Here is a 13,338-nt window from a genome sequence, read left to right as displayed (position 1 = left end):
CAACAACTACAGACCTGTGGCCCTTACCTCAACTGTCATGAAGATCCTTGAAAAACTAGTCCTCACCCATCTGAAAAACTCCACCAACGCTCTCCTAGATCCACTTCAATTTGCATACAGGGCAAACAGGTCTGTTAACATCAGTCTGGCATACATTATGGAACATATATGGACAGACCCAACACCTACGCCAGGATCCTCTTTCTGGATTTTAGCTCCGCTTTCAATACGATCTGCCCGAAAATCCTGTATAACAACTTAGCGCAACTTGGGCTTGATGGAAATCTCTGCACCTGGATCAAGGACTTCCTTACAAACAGGACGCAACAGGTCAAACTTAGCAGCTGCCTCTCCCAAATGAGGACCACAAATACTGGCGCCTCCCAAGGCTGTGTACTGTCTCCGATCCTGTTTTCCCTGTATACAAACAGATGCACCTCAACCGCTGACTGCGTTAAGGTAATTAAATTTGCGGACGACACCACCATCCTCGGTCTCATCAGTGGACAGGACTAATGCACATACCGCAGTGCGATTGAGCGAATCTGCAACTGGTGTAAGGACAACATGCTTGTCCTAAACGCTGCAAAGACAGTTGAGTTGGTTATCGACTTCAGGAAATGCCCCTCCCCACTCAGCCCGGTATTCATCAAAGGCACTGAAGTCACCAGAGTATCAAGTGTTCGGTTTCTGGGCACTACCATCACCAACGACTTGAGATGGAGTGAAAACGCCACTAAATGCCAAAAGAAGGCGCAGCAACGGCTGTTCTTCCTAAGACAACTCAGGAAGTTTGGTATGCTGCAGGAACTGTTATCAAGCTTCTACACTGCCACCATCGAGTCAATCCTGTGCTCATCTATCATCGTGTGGTATGGTGGAGCCACCACGAGCGACAGGTACAGACTACAAAGAGTAATCAAGGCAGCGGAAAGAATCATTGGGTCACCCCTGCCACCTCTGGACCTCCTCCACGCATCCAGATTGAAAACAAGGGCATACAGGATCACGAATGACCCGCACCAACCCGGCAGCCGCTTCTTCAACCGCATGCGCTCGGACCATGGTTACAGGGCTATCTCCACCAAAACCTCCAGGCACAGGAACTATTTTTTCCCCCAAGCAGTGTGCCTTCTGAACTCAAGTCACACACATAGAAAAACTAAATAGCACATCTGTGACTTAGGCCTAAATAAATATTTACTTTTTCCGAGGTTCCGCACGTAGTTTTGCACTACAATACCTTAAATTCTTTTGTCTGCACATTTTTTTTTTCTTGCACTAAGTTGTTTTAATGTCTTTGTCTGTTCGTCATTGCATGCGTTGCACTACTATGTTTTTGCCGCTTTGTACTATGCCCTATGCCGATGTGTACCACAAACAATTCCGAGTGTGGCAACTGCTGCACTTGGCGAAATAAATCTGATTCTGAAACAGCCCTTAAAGAGACCTTGAGACGAATAGTAATAGAAGATTTATATATACCTGGGGCTTTCTCTAGCACCCTCTGCACCAACCGCTCCCACGCCGTCTTCTTCTGCCTCCCCGTTCTCCTGTGTCGTCCCACTACCCCCCCCCCCCCTTACAGTGCTCCACTGCGCACTGCGTTTCTGGTAACATCGCTTTTCCAGAGCGGTTTTGTAATTCACTCCCTGACGCAAGTCAGGAAGTGAACTCTTTGTCCCGGCAAAGAATAAATACAATGTATTCTTAACGCGGATGCAATCGCTGCACAAAGCGATTTTGTGAGTGTTTGTGTTTTTCCTATACCTTCCATTGAGGCAAAATTGCCCCAAAAATTATACAGGCACCGCTTTGCTGCACGCACAGCGCACAAACCGCGCTGATATGAACCTTCTCATAGAGATTCATTCAAGCATTTTGTGGGCGATTTTAAAAACTGCCTGCACTTGAAAAAAGGCCGAGAACGCCCCTAGTGTAAACGAGCCCTGAAAGAGTACATTTTGGGGCATAGAAGTGGCAGCTTCTGTCTTAGGGTAGCTTGTCTGGACCTCACTGATAAGCAAATTACAGCCATTATAGTTAGAATTTCACTTCTGAGCTCAGGGTAGAGGTAGAAAAAGGGTCAGTAGTTCATGTATTTTCACTTAGGGACACTTAATAGGCTGCTACTGTACAGAGACAAAAAAAATCCAATCTACTTTGTAAATGTTTAAGTATAAAATAAAACCATGGGATATCTTTAAGAAAAAAAGTCATTTTTAGGAGTAGGAGGATAAATACGATTGTTTCTCATTAGTTTGTTTTCACCTCCGGATCACTTTAAAAAGAGATGAGTCTCTCTTTTCCCATAGTGAAATCTTGTTCTCGGTTTTTCACTCTGATGTATCCATGTGATATATTACCCATGGCAGAAGTTGCTTATTATAAGACTTTTGTATTGACCAGATTATTTGTGCATGTTGTTCAGTAATCAGTACATCTATCAGAAGGCATAAACTCTGCTGCTCAGTAAAGTTGTCCTCTATGGATTTCATGCCTTGTAAGCCGTAAGGCAACATTATCACACCGGATGTCCTTCGTACAATTGTTCATTTGAAACCCAGAGATTATTGTAATGCTCCATCACTCTGTAGATTTTCTGCCATGATGAGAAATGGTTTTCCTGGTTGGAGGTCAGGAGTATTGGGATTTGCACACACTAATATTTTTTCCTCTTGATTCACATTTTTACAGGAAGAGGTTTGTTTCGTAATACTTTCCATTAAAGTGGAATTCCAGGTTACAAATAGAAGCTGCTAAATATGCTGTATGTCGATCCTTGTAGATAGTAAAGTGAGCCTCCCATAATGCATTGCATGCAAATGAGGCCACCTATCAGAAGGGTGAGTGGTTGTCACATGGTGTCGCTGTCACGCTCTGTACATCTCCACCAGCATGCAGATACCAGCGTGACCTGTAATGCACACTGTCAGCATTTATATAAACTGGTCCATCCAGCTCTTCATTTTTCACATAATTTTGTAAAACTGCAAAAGCAACAGCACTGGAGGAAAAATAGTTTTTATAATATAGTAGGCATCCACATTTAAAAGGAAAAGTATTGCATTTCCATTTTAAAAACACCCATCACGCAGCTAACTAATTAGCATTTTAATGAAAAGTAATTGGCAAATTAAAATTGTGAATGTTGATAGTCTTGGGCCCTTTTTTTCACTTACCATTTCTGTGTAGCATATTGTACACCAATCATGCCACTTATGCAGTGTTATATTAGGAGCACAGTATCCTCCTATGGGAATCAGAAATAATGCACCAAGTAAGAAGGTGATTGACAAATTAAAGTGGATCTGAGATAAACTTTTACTCATTGCATAATTGTGTTCCTTTCATATAGTTTATAGGGCATTCCTCAAGCCAAATACTAATTCCCAATAAACTAAACAAGCCGTGCCCACAGCTTCTCCAGAGTGCCTTGGCACTATGAGCCTTAGTAGCAAGGGCTTATGGGAGCTCAGTCTTGGGAGGAGGAGGTTACTAGCCAGAGATTTCAGAGGCAGAGGGGAGACGGAGAGGGGAGTGAAGTTTTCAAAGGCTGAGGGCTGGAGATAAAGATCAGCTTGCCTGTATGTAATGTGACAAACAGAACATGGCTGCTCTCATACATTGTATCCTGTGATACTATGAGAGCGGCCATGTTCTGTTCGTCACAGGCTGAGGGCTGGAGATGCTATCAGCTTGCCTGTGTGTAATGTGACAAATGCAGTCCTCCTCCCTCCTTCCCTCTGCCTCTGAAATCTGTGGCTATTAACCTCCTCCTCCTGCCCAAACTGAGCTCCCATAAGCCCTTGCGACAGTGCCAAGGCACTCTAAAAAGCAGTGGGCGAGGCTTGTTTAGCTTATAGGGAATTTAAGACTATTAAAACAAAACAAAAAAAAAGTATTTGGCTTGAGGAATGCCCTATAAACTATATAAAAGGAACACAATTATGCTATGAGTAAAAGTTTATCTCGGATTCACTTTAAGGCCAGTGTAAGGTCAGTGGGGGCTAGCTTCCGGTTTGTTTTCTGCCTGGAGTTCCACCTTAATATATTCATCAATAGTTTAACCTGGATAGTAACCCTTTTAACCTTAATGCAGTCCTAAATTCGGCTGCATTTAGGTGCTGTAGATCAGTGGTGCCCATTGGGTAGATTATGTAAGGGTAGATCGCAAAGGATTTCTGTGTAGATCCCGCACCACCCGAGTGATGTACGCATCGTAATCGGTCTCTTTGACTTGGATGAGCTTAGTGCGATATACTTTCCTGAAGGCTTGCACAGCAGTGTAGAGGATTATGATGTTGCAGGGTGGGGAAACATAAATTTAGCAGCATTATGTGCTGCTGCTGATTACAATTTTGCCGGTCACTGAGCATGATATTCTAAGCATCGTATTGTGACTATTTGATCAAGCGCTGTTCTATTTGGCTTACCGAGGAGGACTCTATTATATGCATCTAATTGACTGACAGCTTGTTGCAATCGCGGATGGACTGCTGCTGTACATGTGCTGCAGTTGTGACTTGCATGTGTAAGTATATTCTACCTGATGTATCATTTTCATTTCTAATTAATTTTCTAGGTAGGGCCCAACCTGAAAAAATGTGGGCACCTCTACTGTTGATGCACCTCAAGAGTGACTGTGTGACTGCTCTGTGCTATTTATTCCATTGTTAATGGGTCATGCTGAGCTGGCAACATATGTCAATGTCCCCCCCCCCCCCCCCCCCCCCCTCAAATAGCTGTTTTCTGCCATGGGTTAAGGTGAATAGACTGTAAGAAACCCCTTTATTACATACTTTAAATATGGCATGGTAACTGGGTCAGCCTTACAAATGAACTAATCAGAATACTACAATTTTGCGTTTGTAAAGGAAGTTTTACTGCTGTAATTGGATAAGGCTAAGGCATTTAATGCATCTGGATGAGTCTGTTGTATTTGTAGGTGGTGTGATAACCGTGCACCGAGGTCCACCTAATCTCTATAGAACTTTGCAGCTCTGGTTTTGAAAAATCTGTTGCATAGAAATTAAATAAAACTGACATTCATGTCCCCAAGCAACTTCTAAGCATGCTTTTAAGTCCCATCTTCTTCAGTGGAATGACTTTATCCTGAAGGCATTAATTTAACGTATGCCTGCTTTTCTTCAGCGTCCACCTAAAAGAATATAAATTATCTCTTAAAGTGAAATTGCAGAATTGAAACATGAATAGATTAAAACTGTGATCTTAAATGAAAGGTGAGGTAAGAATTATCCTTCTTTCTCTCTATATTGGAAGCCTGACATGAACTTCAGCTGCACTGTATGTAAGCACATAGTCAATATTAGTATTAACTCCCATACACTAGACTTTGTTCATTGAATACTTACTGTGCTTGCTTCAGTATGTCCATTAAGGGACATAATGCATATACAGCTTTAAAGGAGAAATCATGTATATACAGTTTCTGTGTTCTGAGACCCACTTCTGAGCTCAAATCGATTAAGGCGCGTACACACGCCGTACTTTTTCAAACGACTGGTCCGTCAGACCCTCCCGCAGGGCAGTCATTCTGCCGACAGTTGCACGTGAGTACAAGCTGTCGGCAGACTGTTTTTGACTGATCCGCTCACCAGTCGTTTGAAAAAGTACGTTGTGTATGCGCCTTTAGTCTGCAGGTAGATAGTGGCCATGGGGCCATTAATTAAATGGCAATTGGGAGCATAACCTTGTGAAAAGTCTTTTAACCTATGTGAATTTATCAGTATTTCATCTTTGTTTAAACATAAATTTCCCCACATGCGATTGGGGCAGAAAATCACTGCCTAGCTCTAATGACTTGCTGTTCAGACCACACTGCGTGTGAATCTGGACTGCATGCTGCGATTTTTCTGCAGAACGCACCCAAATCCCATAGCCATGCATGGCTTAGTGATTTGGAATGTACCCAAAACAATTGATCGTGAGCATATAATGCTGCTTTACTATCCATAATGTGGTCATAAACTATTAGATTTCTTTTCCCTGTACATCGGGTAAATGATCAATACCTGCCTGACATTGAGTTTTTTTACCTGGATTATCACCTTTCATCACTAGATATTTGATATCTTAGAAATCAGAGTATCGGTGGCACTGCTCCCACAGCTAGCTTTGCATTACCCGATTCCCATCTGATTGCATGCAGTTCCTTTTCAATTGAGAAAAGACTGTCCATTTTCATTTGTTTGATTGAAAATCAAATGAGATAAGAGTTGTTTCATATTAGATCCTATATTTTTATTGATTTGAACATCTAATTTATTAAAATCGTAGAGTATGATTACCTTAACCTAAACATTTTAGGTCACATTCACAGTGGGACGTTGCATTACAACGCGACGTTCGTCACAACGCAGCATTACAACGCAACACAAAACATTAATGCTGCCCAACCGTCGCGTACAGGAAAGCATACAGGCAAATGAAACTTATTCTTTCCTGTACTTGATAACGTGTGTTTAGAGGTAACGCACTACAAGCAGTGAGTTACCATAACGCTACACATTACAATGCAACGCAAACGTCGCAGTGTGAACGTCCCATAGTATTAGCATTGCAGTGCGGTAAGCTGCGTAGGCCTCTTGCACACTGCAAGTGATTCCGATTCAGATTCCGCTTTTTAATCAGTTTTTACATCCGATTCAGATTCCGATTTGCAGTTTGCTCCCTGCACACTGCAAATCGGAATCTAAATCGGATGTAAAAACTGATTAAAAAGCGGAATCTGAATCGGAATCACTTGCAGTGTGCAAGAGGCCTGAGACTTTATAACACGGCTCCACAACTTCCCACTGAGAATGCGATTTAAAAAAAACACTTAAAGCAGTAGAATACTATTCCCATACTATGCCAGGGAAAAAAACACATATAAGTAGATAAATACTTGATCTATTCACATAACGCATGTATTGTACTGTCACTATTTTTATTTCAGTGCATGTTCTATAGTAAATGAAGAGCATTCTGTTCCTGGTGGGAACCATGTCTTTTGCCCACAGTTTAGGCTAAATCCTGATGTCATTTCTGCCCTTTACTTTTTTTTGCTTTTCTCCTCCAATCACTGAGTCACCTCAGCCTTGCTTGTAAACACATGTGAGCAGGGGATCGTGTTTCAGATAAGCAGGTAGGCAGGGAAATAAATGGAAGAGGAGGAATATATTATAGATAAAAAGAACCCCCAGCATGCAACTGTTTGGCACTGACTATTAAAGGGCTAGTGCTCCTTAAGTATGTGATCACTCCAAATCATAATAGCAGAAAGTTTTGAATGCAGGATTAGCATCTTTATCATTGAATATACTCAGACCAGTTGCTGTTGATATTTGATTTTTACGGTGACAATCCCGCTTTGAAGTGGAATTCTAGGTTATAAATAAAAGCTGATAAATATGCTCTATGTCAATCCTTGTGTAGATAGTAAAGTGAACCTCCCATAATGCAGTGCATGCAAATGAGGGCAAAAAAAAATCTGATTTATTCACCTGGTGCTTCTTCCAGGCCCCTGCAGCTTGCCGGTGCCCTCACAGTCATGATCTGATCCTCCTGTCCCCCACTGCCAGCTACTTTCACTTTGCCGAAAGACCTGGCCACGCATAGCCTTCTACACGTTCCCGTCCGCAATATCGTTCTGGGCCTGCGCAGGGCGCTATTGCGGACTGAAACGCGTAAAAGGAGAGGCGTGACCAGGCCTGCGCAGTAAGCCTGTCAGCTGAAAGTGAAAATAGCTGGTCACGGGGGACAGGAGGATCTGATCAGGACTGCGAGGGCACCGGACAGCTGCAGGGGGCTGGTAGAAGCACCAGGTGAGTAAAACTGATTTTTTTTTTTTCCTTAGGCTTAAGGATCCCTTTAAAGGACCACTACAGTGTTCTCCCCAGGCTCTTTTAGCCAGGTGCTCCACCGGCTCAACTCCTCCTATGCTGTAAGCAGAGTTGTGCACAGAAGCACTGGTCCTGCATTCTCTCCACCCGGCTACTATTTCATGCCACCCGGCTGAAAACAATTTCTGGGGGGGACACTGCACTATAGCGGAAAAGTGTAAAATTTTAAATAAATGTAAACACATACAAATAAGAATGTTTCTTCCAGAGTAAAATGAGCAATAAATAACTTTTCTCCCAAGTTGCTGTCACTTACAGTAAGTAGTAGAAATCTGACTTTACCAATAGGTTTTGGGCTAGTACATCTCTCCATAGGGTATTCTCAGCTTGGCCTTTATTCTTTACTAGTCTACCTAAGCCCGTTTAAAAACAGGCCCTAGGCCCTAGGTCAGAGGTCCCCAACCTGGGGGCCGCGGCCCCCTGGGGGTCCGTGGGCAGATTTCTGGGGGGCCGTGGCAGATCTGGCCTTTCTCCCTCTCCTCCCAGCGGCCGCCATTCCTGATACCTTATAAGCGGGCGGCCGCTTTCTTCCTTATATTCCCCATAGCCCCTCTCCTCTTTGAAGCATCTCGTATTACAGCAGCGCTTGCTGTGCGACTGCTGTAAGGAGGGATGGAGGCGGGGCAGCGTTCCCATGGTAACGGCGATCGCCGCTACAGGAAGCCGCTGCCCTATTTCCTACCCTTCCTTACAGCAGCCGCGCGGGAAGCTCTGCTGTAATACGAGGTGCTGCAAGAGGAGAGGAGCTATGGGGAATATAAGGAAGCGACTGCCCGCTCGTAAGGTAACAGGAGCGGCAGCCGCCGCCGGGGGGGGGGGGGGGGGGGGGGATGGTGAGGAGAGGCTACACTGGGCTAACTGTACTGGTGACACTGGGGGAGCGATACTGGGCTAACTATACTTGCTATACTGGGCTATCTATACTTGCTCTTCTGGGCTATCTATACTTGCTATACTGGGGTAACTACTGGCTATACTGGGCTAACTATACTGTGGTAACTGTACTAGCTATACTGGGGTAACTATACTTGCTATACTAGGCTAACTGTACTTGCTATACTGGGCTGACTGTACTTGCTATACTGTGGTAACTACTGGCTATAATGGGCTAACTATACTTGCTATACTGGGCTAACTATACTTGCTATACTGGGCTAACTGTACTGGCTATACTGGGCTAACTGTACTGGCTATACTGGGCTAACTGTACTGGCTATACTGGGCTAACTGTACTGGCTATACTGGGCTAACTGTACTTGCTATACTGGGCTAACTGTACTTGCTATACTGGGCTAACTGTACTTGCTATACTGGGCTAACTGTACTTGCTATACTGGGCTAACTGTACTTGCTATACTGGGCTAACTGTACTTGCTATACTGGGCTAACTGTACTTGCTATACTGGGCTAACTGTACTTGCTATACTGGGCTAACTGTACTTGCTATACTGGGCTAACTGTACTTGCTATACTGTGGAATCTGGGGAAAAAGGGGGGGCTGCTGAAAATTTTGGTCGGGATAGTGGGCTCCGGGCTCAAAAAGGTTGGGGACCCCTGCCCTAGGTAGTGAAATTACCGCGCCACCGTCGCTAGTCAGTGCGCACGCCCGTCGCCGCGCGTGTGCCCACACGGCCGCCCTGCTCCCTGGCCCGACCCAATGGCTGTCTGTACCGCGCACATGCGCAGTACAAAAAAAACATGGACGGACAGACCGGGAAAGTGGATGACGCCGGGACTGTTAGGTTTTATTGTATAGGATAAAGACACTGCCTGAAAAAGATTTATATAAATATGCTGGCCAGCTTCCCTGCTCACCGTACACTGGTTTTGGCAATCGGATGGAGCAACTGCCATTCACTAAGTGATTTTGAAAATTGCTGAGTGGATTACATACCCAAAATCCTAATCCTGTATAATTGTAATTGCAAAATTTTATTGGAACTTTTGCGTAAGTGCAATTAGTAAAGTATGATCATCACTAGGACAGAAGAAGGAACAAAGGGGGCAGGGAGGCAGAGGAGGTACAGCGGGACACAGTGGAGGCAGAGGTGACACTGGGGGAAGGGGGAGGGGTGGCACATGGGGGACTCTAAAGAAGCATGGGAACAGAGGTGGTATGGAGGAGGGCACTGGAGACAAAGGCAGGCAACAATGAGTTAAAGGGGGCAGAGATGGCACTGTGTTCTCAAACTAAATACGTTTTTAAGTCAGAACGACCCTACAGTCCCCCTTGATTGTTAACCAGAGACTACCTGTACAAGTGTCGGTCTATTTCTTGCTTAGCTTGAGCTGAAGAAGTTGCTTGTAGTAGCAGCGCAATGTCTATCTCAGTACGATGTGACAGAGTGCATCTGATTATTGGCTTTCCCTCCATGTAAGATATAAATTAGATTTAATATACTATATGATATGGCCGATTGTCATAGGCAATAGGAACCTGTAATGAGCTTACTTAGCATTAAATGTTTTTTTCATTTTACCTTGGGGAAGCTTATTATCCTGACAGTGCTGGTTACCATGACGAAATGTTCTTTCCTTCCTTCCTACTGTAGCCTGCTGAGACGGTAGCCTTCGGAGAGCAAGTCTCATGTTCAGGAAGCCGCTCTCTTTTGTATGTTAAAAGGACACAAATATGTGAAGTGTGGGCTTATTTTTAAGTCTGATGTTTTCCCTTATTAGTCTAATTCTAATAATTAGGCTTCATCTGACCAGGTTTTTATCAGTGATGGAAAAGTACTGAATGCCTCTTTTGACCTGCAACTAAAAATTGCACTTCACAAAGCATGTCACTGTCTACCGGTAAATCATATTAATGTTTTGATAAAAAAAAGTATGTTTCTACTTCCTGAAACCAGTCTTTGAGCAGGAAGTAGAAGCTTTGGGGAGAACATTTTACTAGCGTGGTGGTTCGACTGATGTATTTTAGCTGAATCCTAATTCAGACCACCTTAGCGTGATTGACAGCGGCGCTCGCACAGGCGAAGTGGATGCCGATCCCGACGAGGTCGGCATCCACAACGGAGGGGATTGGTGGACACTGGAGCTGCGGCGAGGGACATGTCGGCTGCCAGAGGCTGGAGGAAACCCCAGGTTAGTGTGATGCCCTTCCTGGAACTTCAGTGACCCACTTTAGTATAAAGGGGGCCTCTTGTTTGTGTCAGAAAAAAGCATGGTAGACATGTGTATTCCTCAGCTACACAATATTACCTCATATGTCTCAAAGGCTGTGAATACTTATGTACATGTGATTTTCTCCGTTTTTTTAGTTTTAATAAATTTTCCAAAACCTCAAGTAAACTTTTTTTCATGTTGTACTTGTACATAAGTAAGTCCTTATGGGGTGTTGTGTGTAGAATCTGAGGGGAAAAAATGAATTAACTCCATGTTGGAATAAGGCCCGGTTCACACTGGCACAAAAAAAAAAAAGGTCTGTAACCGAACAGATGCTAACGGTTCCAATGTTAACCTATGTATCAGTTCACATTGATCTGTTCCGCATGCTCCGCTCCCAGACAGCAGAGCAGAAACGGAGGCTGGAGCACTGTATGGGAGGCAATGAGAAAACTCATATTCACAACACACTGGCTTTAAAGGGGCACTACAGCTAAAAACTGTACAATTTTTAAATATGTGCAAACATATACAAATAAAAAGTACATTTTTCCAGAGTAAAATGAGACACAAATTACTTTTCTCCTATGTTGCTGTCACTTACAGTAGGTAGTAGAAATCTGACAGAAGTGACAGGTTTTGGACTAGTCCATCTATTTATAGGGGATTCTCAGGGATATATATTTATTATCAAAAGCACTTCGTGAATGGCAGTTGCTCTGTCCAACTGCCAATAAACTGTAGGGAGTAGGGAAGCTGGGCAGCATCATTGTTTACATTTTTTTTTTTAGGGAATATCTTTATAAGGAATAAAAGCCTTGCTGAGAATCCCCTATGAAGAGATGGACTAGTCCAAAACCTGTCACTTCTGTCATATTTCTACTGCCTACTGTAAGTAGAGCATTATAGGAGAAACAGAATTTATGGCTCATTTTACTCAGGAAAAAAAATGTACTTCTTATATGTATACGTTTGTACATATTTTACATTTTACAGTTTTTCACTGTAGTGCCCCTTTAAAAACAGACCACTCTAGCCAGCAAAAATCTACTTTGGTGTTAGGGGTCTGGAATGCAGCAATCCAAGGCGAGGGTAAAATGTGTATATACAAAATGCACAACCTGCAGACGGTGCAAAACGATGGCTCATATCCACCAATTCAGTCATGTGGAAATGGATCGGCATGATTAGCCTTTACTTATTGCATCCTTCAAACATGCTTTTGCTTGATTATTGGCTTCTGTCAGTATTGCTAGCACATGCCAAAGGAACGGAAACTGATACATTGGAACCAGGGCTGTGGAGTTGGTACAAAAATCATCTGACTCCGACTCCAGGAACCCAAAATTGCTCCGATTCCTCGATTCAGACTCCACAGCCCTGATTGGAACGGAAATCTGATCCGTTTTCACAGATCCGTTTTCCAGAAAGTGCCAGTGTGAACCAGCCCAAAGGCTGCAACATAACTAAATGTGCAAACAGTAATGAGCTGTAAATACTTTCCGGATGCACTATACATTTTTTAGTACATCAGATGGCTCAGGATGAGTGAAGCGTGTGTGGTGCTTATTTTTATGTTGTTGCTAGCTAGCCACTGTTTACTATTTAACATTAATGCAGGGGAAAAAAATCATAGTGTTGAATAAATGTACATGTAAGAACATGGCATAACTACTATGGATGGGGTCCCCCTGCAAAAAAGATTACACGGGGCCCTTTAAGTCCATGCCCCCCCCCCCCCCCAAGGGACCAGGCAGGCAGCGGGTAAACAAACATCCCTGCCAAACCCTCCCACCCTGCAGAGTAGCACGTGTAATGTTACCTGCTTCCAGTGTACCTGCTCTTCTGTGCATGGCAGCACGCTCTCTCTGCTGCCATTAATGGCTCCATGTCACAGGATCGATGCAAGTCATGTGATCGGGAGCTCGATGAGGGGCAGCTGCTGTGACGCACAAAGATTTGCAGCCCTGGTAGTGGGTAAATATAACGCTCCCTGTGCTACTCTGCATGCAGATGGGAGGAGGAGGGGCCCCCATTGCCCCTGGGCCCTCCTGCACTTACAGGGGTTGCAGGGGCTATTACGCCCATGCGTACGAATAATTTATTACATTCAATATTGTGTGCAAAGCTAGCAGTGTGACATGCTCTATATTCATCCTTTATCTCATCTAATTTCTTTGGAGCTATAGTTCTGGTCCATATTAATTAAGACTCTAATGTCCATTTATTCCCCCAGCCATGTGGAAAGCAGTAATGCTGATTGCTTATGGCAGCTGCCTGTATTTTTAAGGTGCGGCAACGACGGGTCCGCCGGACCCTC

The 13,338-nt window shown here is 43.9% G+C and overlaps 1 protein-coding gene and 1 long non-coding RNA gene across 11 annotated transcripts in view; one reads left to right on the top strand and one right to left on the bottom strand.

Annotated features, from left to right (window-relative positions):
- Positions 1–13,338, top strand: part of MAP7D3 (MAP7 domain containing 3) — a 119,397-nt gene that overhangs the window by 35,373 nt on the left and 70,686 nt on the right. The gene's annotated exons all lie outside the window — the stretch shown is intronic.
- Positions 4,874–13,338, bottom strand: part of LOC137529065 (uncharacterized) — a 59,579-nt gene continuing 51,114 nt past the window's right edge. For all 3 annotated transcript variants that reach the window (XR_011023572.1, XR_011023570.1, XR_011023571.1), the window contains one exon: positions 4,874–5,161. This is a non-coding gene — a long non-coding RNA (uncharacterized lncRNA). The remainder of the gene's footprint in view (positions 5,162–13,338) is intronic.

This window comes from Hyperolius riggenbachi, chromosome 8, assembly GCF_040937935.1.
Source record: "Hyperolius riggenbachi isolate aHypRig1 chromosome 8, aHypRig1.pri, whole genome shotgun sequence".
NCBI classification, from domain to species: domain Eukaryota; kingdom Metazoa; phylum Chordata; class Amphibia; order Anura; family Hyperoliidae; genus Hyperolius; species Hyperolius riggenbachi.
Note: the sequence above shows the minus strand (reverse complement) of the source record. Positions and strands in the feature narration are given on the sequence as shown.